Source organism: Oculina patagonica, chromosome 1 (genome assembly GCF_052425735.1).
Source record: "Oculina patagonica isolate OP01 chromosome 1, crgOcupat, whole genome shotgun sequence".
NCBI lineage: Eukaryota > Metazoa > Cnidaria > Anthozoa > Scleractinia > Oculinidae > Oculina > Oculina patagonica.
The window spans coordinates 40,983,130-40,996,982 of NC_135758.1; the positions used below are offsets into that span (position 1 = coordinate 40,983,130).

Consider the following 13,853-nt stretch of genomic DNA (forward strand, 5'->3'; position numbering starts at 1 on the left):
TAAATTATTAACGTCAGTAAGGTAGTTTTGAAGCCATTCCTTTACTGAAATCCAAAAGCCAGATGTAATTTCACAGTGAATAAATAAATGCCCAAGGGATTCCTCAAATTTACCACAAAAGAGGAGATCGCAGAGTATTATGAGGTGTCTGGGCAGCACATAAACGCTGACCGAGATATCCATACTGTGTTTGAGTGCATTGAAAGTATTAATGTAAACCACATACCGCGAAAGAACTAAAAAGTCTATCAAAACAACATGTTTTATTACGGTAACGGGAAACGTTTGCAAGGAAAGGTGTATATAATTCATTAGTTTCATTGGACTCGCGTATTTTAAACGTTGTATTATAGGAGTATTTTAAGTGGTCACTTTTTATCTCCATTTCCTGTCAGAAATGGCAATGTTTATTTGCCTGAGCAAGGCATCTGTAATTAATAAACGTGTGCCTGCAATAAATGATTCTCTATAAATACCGTCGGTATCTATTTGTGAAGGAGCAGTTAAGATAGGGGTCTGGAGGCGTGGGGAGGGTGGAAAATCTTGTGTTGTTGTAAAGTATTTGAACTTTGTGTGTTACTTGTTGGAGTTTATTGGAGTTGAATTTTGTTTGATTTTGACGGGAAAACACTCTGTTCATTCAAAGTATTGTAAAAGAAAATTGCTGTCGCCACGGACTAAATTATGAACACATCAATCGTCCAATTTCGTGCTTGGTAAAACACTGATTATTGCTGTTATAAAAAGGATGCCTTTCAAACGAGGGCATTACATGGGAAGACTGGAAAAAACATTGAGAACATGAACAACATGGTGTAGTTTCACCCAATTTATTTTCATTGCTGCATAGCTACTTCGTTTTTAGCGATAAATTGCTTCCCACTTTGGCTAACCCACACTAATAATAGAGCTCTCGTCCCCGGAACATCTTTCCAATCATGTTACTTTCTAATGTATCATGGGGAACTTTGTGTTGGCCCTGTAAAAGAAAAAAATGTTAAACCCAAAAGAACAACAAAAAAAGATTGAGACTACGTTTACGCTAGACGGAATTTTACCGGATTCGTGAAGAATCCAGGATGTTTTAGTACCGGATTCGTTTTGGCGTTTATACACAGGCAGGTGAATCCGAAACAAAAACGTCCCAGTTTGGTCGTGTGTCCGGAATTGAATCCGAAATCCGAAGTGAATGCTTTGTATCCGAATACTTTTGAGTCCGCAGTGTTTTGTCGTGTAACGAATCCGAACATTTATCCGCCTGCGATAATGACTTTTCTCCATCTTCTTGTAGATACAAATCTACGAAAATTTTTTTAATACCCTCGTACTTGCTTTTAACGCTTTCCTACTCCAATCTTTTGTAGGCCTCTTTGCATCTGTACGAACCCATCACTCCTAACAGTAGCTTCACTTCATCATCTGTCCAACTAACGTTTTCTGTGGCATCTTGATCCGTACTTTTGGGCGGCATTTTGTTCATGTTGACCGCGTAACAAACTGCTTGGCGATCGTTCCCAAATTGATGTCCCCGGATTATCGATGTGTGTAAACGGTTGAGAATCCGACAACACTTTAAATGTTAACGTCTATGAATCCGAATACCCTAAATTCGATGAATCCAGAAACATTTATGAATCCGAAAATATACCCCCTAGTGTAAACGTAGTCTGAAAAAGAGTTTTTCGTATCATCACTACCATGGTACCAAATTATGGAATTCCTTTCCAAATATATGAATAAAACAGTCTCTGGACTTTATATTTTAGTAAATCTCGCCGCGTACAGTCTCCACAATAGCTACTAACACAGGTTTACATTGTAATACCGTAATGATTCGATTTAGCGCCCGGGGCGCTTATTTACTTTGGGCACCTCGAGGGAGGGCGCTTATTCGAGACAGGGCGCTTATTCGGGACGGGGCGCTTATTTAATTTTTTGAGAAACAACCAAATGTATCTAACAATAACAGAAACTGTAACAGTTAGAAATTGTTAAAAGTTCAGTTACTTTTATAATAATTGTTCATTTTGGCAGTAAATATATACATGAACTGTACGGTGAACGGCCAGGAGTTTATTTAGTTGACGTCAATGACTCAGTAGGGCCAGTTATCCACAATAGGGGCACTTATTAGAATAGGGGCGCTTATAAGAATGGGGCGCTAATTAGAATGGGGACGCTTATTGGAATAGGGGCGCTTATTTACAAAAGCACATTCGAAGGGGGGCGCTTATTCGGAAGGGGGCGCTTATTGGAAGGAGGGCGCTAAATCGAATCATTACGGTACTTGTAATTCTAATGTTATATCTTTTATTTTCTATCAGAGCCTGCTTGAAAACCAGTTCAATGTAATTGAAGAGATTATTCCCTGTTGAAATTAGCTGTCTGCCGTTTCTCACCCCCAACCACAACCCCACCACCCTCTGTTAATTTTTTTTTTACCACAGGCTTACCACCCTAAGTTTGTGGGGTCACAGCATGCCCATATGAATATTCAAATTTATTCACTTATTTCTATTGTAAATATTTAAGCTTTCTAAAATCGGCTTTTACGACTTGTATTTTTTTGCAATGTTTAGGTTTGTTTTTATGCCGCTTTCTTGGCAATTTTTAACGCGCGAGAACAGTTCTAGGAGTTTAAGTTTTCGACTCGTGTATAAAATACAAATATTTAAACAAGGCGTGCAACTTCGACATCAAAGAATTGTGTACCGCCTCTGGAATGTAGCCGAAAAACATTGTTTTCTTAACTAATTGTCTTTGGAGATACCGGTCCTCGAAAGAACAGTCTTCGAACTATAGTCTGGCCTTATTTGACTGCGATCAGTTTGCCCCGTTGCTCTTTTAAACTAGCTGGAATATCAAATTAGGTCGTAAATTTGCCGATTTACGATGATCTGTACCACCTACTTGGACAATTTATGCAATATTCGCTGAAATTGGTTAAAATTTCCGCCTATGTCCTCTCCTGGAAAGCAATTGTGTGCTACTACAAAACGTCCTCTGGGGTACCCCAAATAAATACTGTTCGGAAATCACGACGGCGAAGCCGAAGACAACTTGAACTGAAAATTTAATCTGCACCTCGGCTTCAAATGTTTTTAATGATATTAACATTTCTTCGCACATATACTTTAGTTCACTCAACAAATCCACGTAATAGCGAGTACAAATTAATTTTCCAGTTCAAATTGTCTTCGGCTTCGCTGTCGTGATTTCCGAGCAGTATATCTTTGGGGTATCCCAGAGGACGTTTTGTAGTGAGACGAGATTGCTTTCCAGGAGAGGGCATAGACAGTAATTTTAACCAATTCCAGCGAATATTGCATAAATTGTCCAAGTAGGTGGTACAGATCATCGTAAATCGGCAAATTTACGACCTAATTTGATATTCCAGCTAGTTAGAAAGAACAACGGCGTAAACTGATTGCACTCAAATTAGGCCAGACTTTAGTTCGAAGACTGTTCTTTCGAGGTCCGAGATCTCCGATGAAAATTAGTTCAGAAAAAAATGTGTTTTTGGCTGCATTCCAGAGGCGGTACCCGATTCGTCGATGTCGAAGTTGCACGCCTTGTGTAAATATTTTTTTACACGAGTCGAAAAACTTAACTCCTAGAACTGCTCTCGCGCGCTACAAATCGCGAAGAAAACGGCATAAAAACAAACCTTAACAATGCGGTAATATTTCTACTTCATTTTATTACAAATACGAGTCGTAAAAACCGATTTTAGAAAGCTTAAATATTTACAATAGCAATTAGTGAAGAAATTTGAATATTCATATGGGCATGCTGTGACCTCACAAACATAGAATGGTATGCCTGTGGTGTAAATATTTGTATTCTATACACGAGTCGAAAACTAAAACTCCTAGAACTGCTCTCGCGCGTTACAAATCGCCAAGAAAACGGCATAAAAACAAACCTAAACAGTGCAAAAGTATGTCTACTTCATTTTATTAAATATACAGTTCGTAAAAAGCCGATTTTAGAAAGCTTAAATATTTACAATAGCAATTAGTGAATAAATTCGAATATTCATATGGGCAGGCTGTGACCTCACAAACTTAGGGTGGTAAGCCTGTGTTTTTACATAAACAATACAATACGATAAAAGTTACCAGGAAACAAAAGATATAATTCATTTACACAGTACCTAGAAGTTTAAACAACATTTAAAATGGGGAGGACACTCCCGTGTCTCGAAAAGTTGTTTCTTGCAAGGCGCGTCCCGCAAAATACAATGGCCTATATCATAGTAGCAGCCCATTTCGCGCTTCTGCAGTACATCCTCACCTGTTAAAAATTAGGTATGGGTAAAACATGAGCTATAGGATAACTGGATTTCGACTTAAGAAAAGCAAATCACTTACAAATAAAGTCGTCTTACCACAACAAATTCGTCCCCAGGGTCTCCTCGGCGACGAGTTTCCAAAATGGCGGCTCGTCAAGACCAGCCGCCATTTTGAAAACGGAGAAGACCCTGGGGACGAGGTTATTACCACAGCACATGGGTAACCAAGCTTTTATTGAACCGAGAAGTCCAGAAACGGTACCCGATTCTCTGATGTCAAATTTACAAGCTGTGTGTAAATAATTGTATTCTATATACGAGTCGAAAATTTTAACTCATAAAACTACTCTTGCACGCTTCAAATCCTCACAAAAACTGCATAGAAACAAACAAACTACGCGATAATATTTCGTTTTATTTCAAATACACAGCTGTAAAAGCCGATTTAAGGATGCTTAAATATTTACAATAGCAATTACAGTAGTGAAAAAATTTGAATATTCATATTGGCAAGTTGTGACCACACAAACAAACAAACAAACAAACAAACAAACACAGAGTTTTAAGTCTGTGCTTTCCTGTGCCTGCCTTTCCTGTGTTCTAGGCAACGCCTCGTTACTAGAGGCAATTCAAGTTGATAGCGAAAGTCTTGTTCTTCTTCAAAAATTACGACCACACAGTTATCCGAAATTTGAACATTTTTCCGCCGCGCAACCGCGAACACCCCCAAAATAAACTGAAATTCATTTCCGGTTGCCACTTTTGCAAATCTTCTTCATACCTAACTATGGGATAGAGACTGCTTATTGATCTTACGAGCTCAAGACGAAATTGAGAAACAAAACCCATTGTTTGTTCGGTTTATTGATTGGCCAAAAACCAAAATCACCTAGCAACGGTAAAAGTAACGGTTTTTCCTACCCAGTGATTTTCCTACCCAGTAAAATTTTCGCTCCACTTTCTCAGCCAGTCATAAGTAAAACCAAAACCAATCGTGACTCGCTTGCACACGTTTTCCCGCGTTTCGTGCCAGCTACGTGTATTTGCTTCAAGTTTTGATTGGTTTACTGGATTGTCTGTTTCCTTTGTGATTGGCAAAAGTAATTACTTTGCCTTTGGTTTTAGGTCACTCAATTGAAAACTGCTCTACTTAAGCGTCCATACAAGTCTTCAAATCATTTTAAACAAGTTAGCGAGAATTTATGGAAAGTGGATCAAAAACCTTTTTGGTGATCCCGTCCAGGAGCTGCATCCAGCATTAACGCGGTTAACAGGAGAAAGAAGCAAATAACCTTCATGGTCGATGTCCTTTCTGTTCAGCATTGTTGTAAAGTGGCCATGTGTGGAAGAAAAAAAGAAATCACCACAAAGTAAAGGATCTGTTTAAAGGAATACAAAGGCGGCGGAGCATGGGGGCAGGGGGAGTGGGGCAGGGAGTTTAGCCCCCCCCCCCAAAAAAAAAAAAAAAAAAAAAAAAACGAAAATTTGTTGGGGTGCTCAGCCCCACCGGCACAGGCGGGGGGGGGGGGGGGGGGAAGAAAGTCGGCACTTTTCTTTGAATACATAGCAGTGCCTGGAAACGGTGCGAGTCTATGTCAATCAAGCCGTTGCTAAGAAAGACGTCAAACCAAAGTTTTGTTTTCTCATAAAGATTTAAATATGAATGACTGCGTGCGTGTGAAATGCGAATAGTGGCGGTGTTTACGTTTGATGTTTTACGCCGCTGAGATGTTTTTGGCATTTTCAGCCAGATTTCTCACCTAATGTCTGACGTCACTGAGAATGTTTTGGCGGCGTGAATAACAAGCGAAAAAAATTATCACGGTTGAAACTTAACAACCAAAACATGGTAATTCATTTCAGAATCATTGGAGTTTTTTTAAGGAGGCTCACAATAGTTTTACGGTCGCCTGAGGCCTGGGTCCAAACCTCGCGAATCACGCGCGTCACTCGCGGGATTTTTCAGCCATGAAAAAGAAAAACAAACATGGCGGCGCGTAAACTTTTTGTCGAAGTCTATTTTTGTCCAGTTTTCAGAGAAAATCGCGTTTTCACGACATTTTTAGCCGCGAAGAGTCTTTATTGTTACTATTAGCTGAAGAAAAAAATGTTTGCTGATCAGCATACATGGTGCCGAGGAGAAAATTTTATGTATGCGCTGCGATCGATCGTCTAGACCCCGGAGTGGACTTCCAACCAAACCTACGAAATTCCCGAAACTAAAGCATGCAATACACGTTTACTTCTCTATCTTCCTTGGGCGGCTTTGTCTGTGGCTTTAGTTTACTTCATTTGTTGACGGCACTTCGATTTACAGGCCAACTTAATTACTGATAAGTATGAAAGCGAGCAGGCGACTTTTCTAAGCAAATCGAGGGCATTGGCCAGCGGACAACGTTTACGCATGCGAAAGACGGGATCTTGTAAAGGCCAGATTTTAAAACGTGCGTGGATCACGCGTGGCTTTTCTTGAAACGCGAAGTAATTTAACTGAAAAACAAGTCCGGTGACCCCACTTTTTTATTTCAAAATTAGGTAGTGTGGCCTGAGAGAAAACTACAGATGAAATTTAAAAAAATTCTCTGGACCGGATTTTTAGCCAGTCAAAAATTACGGTTTTGAGTAATTACATAAAATCTGCTCCAGAGAATTTTTTTAAACTCTTTATAATTGCTCCCCTTTTTATGTAGAATTGGATAAGATTCAGAAAAATAGGGGTCACCGAGTTTTGCGCTATTACCGTTAGAAGCTCCATGATGGCTCCTATTTACACCCACATATCCTGTTGCTATGGTAACAGGTGATGGAGCCATATGATTATATTTCGGTTCACTGACGATCGAGCTAGTAGCTATTCCCAAGAAATTGTAAAAATAAATGTAATTTTGTTTTATTGAATCCCTTAAATGTAAAAGTGCTGGAAAACCTTAAAACTATTGTGAGCCCCCTTAACTAGAATAATTCGCAAGCCTTACATTTTGCCAGACTGGTCACCGTTATCACTGTTTGTTGTTTTGATGTCCGGAAGACTTTAAAGGAGCAATCAAAATGCAAATAGCTATTGTGTTTGGTGCACGGTCAAGACCAAATCATGAGAACTAAACAATTAGTCTAGGAGCCAAGTCTGAGAAATGTTCGAGTCGTTGCACCCCCTGCTATATTTGTGAGAATAGCAAAAAAAGACAGATTAACATCTAAGTAGTACAAAAAAATATTTTTTATTGATGGGCTAGCGGGACATCGCTCCGAAATCGGCATTCCCGTACGGGTACCGTTTTATCCCGTTATGCTAATTTTTCAAACCTGAATTGTGCCAGTGATTTTCAAATGATTGTAGACTGTCCATTTTTTTTCTCCAAAATACTCCAAACTTAGACACAGAATAGAACATTACTTATTCATGTTTTAAGATTGTTCTGATGCCGTTTCCCTTGTAACGGTTGCTAAGAGACGTAATGATTACAGTAGATATAGAGTTAAATCAATTCAATACGCTTAAAACTGTAAATTATCTCAGAGAAAGTTGTCTACCAGAGTTACGCAGCACTATTTTATCACGGTTTGTCAACTAAAATGGTTTTTGTTTGAACACATTTGAAGAAACTGTCATTAAAGATGTGAATATTGTTCATCGTGGTGTAGGATAGGGAAGAACGTTTATTCGTTTTGTCTCGCGATATACGCAAGACGTTTCGACTGCAATATTGCTAGGCTTTATCAAGCAATGAGATCGATTATTTGCACGTCGCTATTTATGCACGTTGGTTCGCTACTATTTGTGTATTTCGACCCTCATTATCATTACGACTAACGGATGTTGTTCCCTCAGAGGTCCGATTTGTAGTTGAACGGCTGTTGTGGTAAGTACCCTTAAGTATAGGGTAAAACCGCAGTAATTTTAAATTCCTGCGTGGATTTGTTGTTGGCTGTTGGTCTTGTGGTCGTAGTGAGTTTTTGTATGAACGGAGAAGGATATACGTTAGAAACAAGTACCGGGGATAAATGTTTCTTTTCTTTATATTAGAGATAACTAATGGTTTTGTTATGAGATGTTTGGCTCGGTCATATAGACACTTAACAACACCACGCTTCACTGACTGAGGATGGTGTGAATCAAAGGCTAAGTATCGATCAGTGTGTGTGTGGGCTTCCGTACATGGTATGCCGTTTGCCCGACACTGACACAAGTGGTTGTTTTTGCCTGCAGAACTAGTGGTGTCATATCATGTGATTGCATGGAGACTTGAAGCGCATCGCACACTGCACGGCCGAGCTTATCCTGGAGATTATATTATGGATTGGTATGTAACGAAGCTTGTCCATCGTACCGATCTTGAACCAAAGTTCATTGCATGACAGAGTCGAGAAGAAGTGCACAGAGAGCACTGCAACGTCTGTCTCTGGGGACTAAATGATGACTTTTCCACAGGTTTCTGAAGCATGTTTAGCATGCAGAAGACTTCTGGTATCGGCCTTTTCGTGTTGTGCTTCAGGCTCTGGGAAGAACATCTTTGCCGTATACTGCATCAACTGCGTCAAACGGGTCACAAAATTATCAGCGAATCAAAAACCTCTTTTCAGGTTTGAGCTTCAATTCTGCCGTTTTAACCAATGTCTCGCAGAGAAAACGTACCAAAGATGTCTTGTTTATGGGGTTGCTCATAAACTTGGCCCACGTACCGCTTCGTAATTTGTGTCTTCCCACTCCTCGGTGTTTTCTTTCTTCCCCCCTTGATGGAAATTGGGTTGTCTTACCGGTTAAATACAACATCAATTCTTGAACAATCCTCTTGGCTAAGTGTTGCTGTGACTTCTGCAAATAGCTTTTGAGCAAGATCTCCAGACGTAGTACAACCAGCTGACATCAAGGATTGGAGCAAAGCCATTTCATCGAACATTAAGGTTGCTTTTAGCTCGCTTGAAGGTAGTCTTCCAACTCCAAAAGATACTCGCTCCAGTTCGGCCAAAAGCACACTCTGGTGGTCTTCCTCAGCGAGCCATCTGGATGTGTCAGTGCGTATGGGACATTTGATAGCTCATAACTCAGCACCGGCCTCCTTCAATGTGATGCGACGGTTCTTTGCCACGACTAGTAAACGCCCAAATAAGCTTCGGCTCCCTTCGGTCTGCGTTAATGGTATTTTTTTTGTCTTTTGCTCTCCAATTTTCACCTTTTTGGAGAACGAGGCAGACGTGGACACATTAGCCTTCGTGATTTTGTCCCAAAAGCCAGTGGCGTTGCTGTCAAGCCTTTTGGACACAAATTCTTTAACTCTGGCCACTTATGTCTGTTTTGCAAATAACAGTTGGTCTGTTGTCTGATGTGGCATCACCACACCAGTCGCAATGTTGAGGAATGGCGCTGGTTCGTCGTCTTTCCAAGCCAGCTTGAAGGGGTTTACCATATGCATGGGTTCCTTGATTACAGCTATCACCTTCTGGACATTCATCTAGTCTCGTATCTTTCTAGGTTTTCTAGACTCTTTATGGTTTCCAATTCCGCTGCCGTCATCATTGCCAGTCATCAGCTTGGTTGAAGCAGTAATCGCTGACCTATCATGGCTTGTGAAAAACCACCTATTCAGTGCTGCAGGATTCCTAGAAATGCCAATTATCCCCCCCCCTTGCCTTGCTGTCTAGGTTTACGGTATGTTCAACGGCCATATCAGTCCAGACAAGATATGCCTCTCATCCTCCTCACTAACTGTTTCCTCTGAAGTTGCTTCGAGTGTATCCTTACTTGAAATGAGAATTTGCAGGAACCTGTACAGTGCGGTTTGGAATGCTTGATAGCACAATGCCACAAGTCAAGTCATATGTGTTGATGGGCTGTATTGTCACGCCTTGACACTCTTTAGTGATGCTTTGTCATATAATTGTCGCTGCGTGATACCGTGTTGCAATCTCATTGTCGTGTCGTAGTGGTACCCTCCAGTTGACGTCAAGCATAAGACTTTTCGTCTTTGGCTAACTTGTTTATTACAGCAGACACGGATATAGCGCTCGAGTACAACATTCCTATATTACTATATTGCGTGATGAGCATTTCCTTGGTTTTTGAGGTTATTATTAGAGGGGGCGTCTTTTAGACACGGGTCGTTTATTAGAGAGGGGCGTCTAATACAAACTTTACTTTTCAGGCGTTTATTAGATACGAGGCGTTTATTTGAGAGTGTGCGTTTTATTAGATCATTTACTGTAGTCCTTTTTAAACTTGAGCAAAAACTCTTGAAATAAGTCTACAGAACACTGGGCGCAAAATATCAATTTGCAGAACCAACCAGGGTCTTAATTAAGTTCTTGTTATAATTAAGATAACTTTATTTTTACTGTTAATACTAACTCTTTTAGTCTGGGTTCCTAGAGATATTTGTGAGGCGAGTGTGACTCTCCACGTGTAGGAATATTGGTACATAAATCACGATATTGTTTAAATGTAATTTTTGAATTGTTATCACTCACCTCTCAACCTTTAATTGCTCACGCGAGAAAGTACCACATCTTGGAAAACAATATTTGAGGAAATGATTTAAGCCAATATTACATATAACGCGCTGCGTAATAGGAGCTCCTCTGAATGACTTTCTCTTTCTCTGGCGTTCTTGATTACTAATTTGGGACAATAGACTAATAAGTTTTTGATCAGAAAAAGAAGTCCACGTCCAGGAAGCTAACAAAAACAAACATTTCATTGAACAAAATGAATTTGGAATACTCGCGCTGCACAACTCTGCTTGGCAACTTTTCGGTTTTTTTTTTATTAGAACATAGAAAATTAATGTTTGGCCATTAAATAATTTATAAAGTTTCCTACCAACAGTTCCTAACAGCAAAATAAACTTATGCTTAATTATGTGACTAACGTTAGAGAATTTTGACTTAATATTGTATATCCTATTAAGATTTTAAAATCAGAGGCAGAACTAAGATTTGCATAATTCACGTAGCGTTAATTATGCAAACATGCCCAGTAGAAAATGCCCCATAACAGTGTGATGTCCCGCTGTCCCATCAATAAAATACGTCATTCTGTATTCCTTAAACATTTTTCTACAATGTTGTGCTATTCAGACAAATATAGCAGGGGGGTGCAACGAAATTCATTATATCGGCCTCTTTTCAGCCTTGGCTCCTAGACTATTAATTAAGCGGAAACTGAATGTTTTGCCATCCCACAAAACTTCATACCCAAAGAAACCAGGAGCAGGGATTGATTTCATGGGTTTTTGCGACGAGAACTAACGTTCCAAAAGTGAACAAAAAAGCAAGTTAGAGACTACCAATAAAAAAACACCCTAAATTAAACAAAATTGGTCAAAGAAATCGCGGGAAAAAATGCAGTGCTCGACCAGGGCGGGAGAAGGCTGGACGGACGTCCGCGCTAATTGTTTATGCGCACCTTACTGCGCACGCAATTCATGTTGCAACATCACGCCACGTCATGCATCGAGCGCGCGCGCAGAGGAAACTTTCTTAGCACATTTAGGGGTTTTGTCCCACGAGCGTTCGAATTTCCCTTTTTGAGCTTTCGTTTTGCCGTGCGACGGTTTCATGTGCCTATTTTGGGGTTAAGTCTTACCAAAAGGATGGCAGCACTAAGAATTCTTTACGCAACAGACGCGCGTCTACAAAATACGACTAAGATCGTTTGCCTCGGTTTACTACGCCTTTTTTTTCAAAATCAGGGTAGTTTTCAATACGCTTTATCTTTGAAGCAAAGTCGAAGATCCTAACTTTTTTGCATTTCTTACACAAGTAACTCATTATCCGACCGCAGTAAATATTTTTAAAAAAATCTATGGATCCAAGGAAAACGACGTTTCGTTCGAGTTATCGGGCGGATTGGAAGTTCAAGGTATGTTTCGATGAGGCTCGCCGATAGTCGCACTAGCTAATTTCTTTCTGAGAACATCACAATCAAACCCGTAAAAGCTTTTGCCTCAATGAGAAGGCAACTGATTTAATGAGTGGCACAGTCCAAAACCACAAAAGCATACAAGTTACCAAACAGTAAACCCATGGCAAACCTTGACAACCATTCACCGATTTTAAGGTCAGCAAAATGTTAACATTGTGTGTTTAGGTTAAAGATAAAAAATTGATAAAATCCGTACCTTTGTGGCTTCAATTTAACTTAACGAAAAAAGAAATTGTAGTTCTGAAATAAAGTGAAACAGAAACAATATCAATTCGAGAAGTATGAGTGTAAGAAAAGACAACTTTTAGTTCTGCTCACCCACCTCGTTCAGCACCTCTCGAACGAATACCAAGCTTGGCTGTAACAGCGTGTTTCACTGCATAGCATTGAATTCGTGCCGGGCAATGATTGGTCCGATATTCGAGTGGGCAAATTTTTCCGAAGCAGCCGATGGTTTCCTTGGAGGCCCCTAAGCGGAGAAGTATTACCATATGATTTACGCTACTTCTTCGGAATCAATAGAAGTACACCAAGATCAATACTGGCAGTGCTTGATTTTTTCTAACGGATGCCTTATTGTAAATTAATATCCGAAAATTTTGTGCGAGAAAAGTAGCGGTACCTGTGTTTTTCTGACTTTTGATTATGCCGCTTGCCCGGGGCAGATGAAAACAAAATTATGTTAAAAAAATTATTTTGGCTAGCTGCTATTTCTAGAATCTATTTGATGACTCAATTTCACAGTGTTTTTCACCAAAACCCAGCCATTAAAGGCGGACTACAATTTAACTGAAGATCTGTAATTTGTTTCAATGTCTAGCCAAACGTTTCCGCCCAAAAGTAACTTGTTTTTAATTCCTAAAATGAGTGGATACCTTGAATGGTAATTAAAAATAAAAGGTCTTGCTTCGGCTGCCCTGTCCTTTCTAGCGTCAAGGAGAATTTTGCATACAGCAATTTTTCAGTTCTACCCAGCACACGGTATAAAACTTAAATTTAAAGGCTTTTATTCCATGGGGGTAAAAATTAAAATACAAATATTAAATCGAGTAAGTATTTAAAAATTTTTCAAACCAGTTTGATTAAATTGTTATTTTTCATTGTGTTGTATTCATTATCATAATCTGACACAAAGGGAAATTTTAAAACATCGAACTGGTTTGAAAAATTTTTAACCAAAAAGTAAACCACAATATAGAAATTCAAAGGGGGTACCAAACAAATTTAATCATTTTTGCAACTTTTTCTATACGCTTTCTGTACTAGCATGTAAAAACTCGATCGGCAAACAGTTCAGATGGTAACTTCGTGTAGGCGGGTGAAAACGAAAACCTTGCTGTCCGTGATCTTAGAAATAGAACTAAAACTTTATTTAACCACGATTAAAACATCAGTAAAAAAAATGATTCAAAATATCTATAATACTCTTTTACGTGTTTGCCGTGTGGGTGCCCGTTGAGGCGTAAAAGTCATCATTGATTCCCTTTCTAAAGCTTGCCAGGGTTAATGGCTTACACAGTTTAGAAGGCAGTCCATTCCAAAGAGCAGCCCCGGAATAACCAAAACTACGTTTAAGATAGTAAGTTCTTGGTTTAGGCACTTGCAGAATGGTCTCAGAGTTACGATTACTGTAAAATAAAA

The 13,853-nt window shown here is 39.5% G+C and overlaps 1 long non-coding RNA gene across 1 annotated transcript; it reads right to left on the reverse strand.

Moving 5' to 3' along the window:
* Positions 1-814: 814 nt before the first annotated feature.
* LOC144630513 (uncharacterized) lies at positions 815-12,603 on the reverse strand. Its single transcript, XR_013566567.1, has 5 exons — positions 12,535-12,603; positions 12,409-12,452; positions 5,517-5,606; positions 4,157-4,296; positions 815-979 (listed from the first exon to the last, which is right to left on the reverse strand). It is a non-coding gene; the product is annotated as an uncharacterized LOC144630513 (long non-coding RNA).
* Between the last annotated feature and the right edge of the window lie 1,250 nt (positions 12,604-13,853).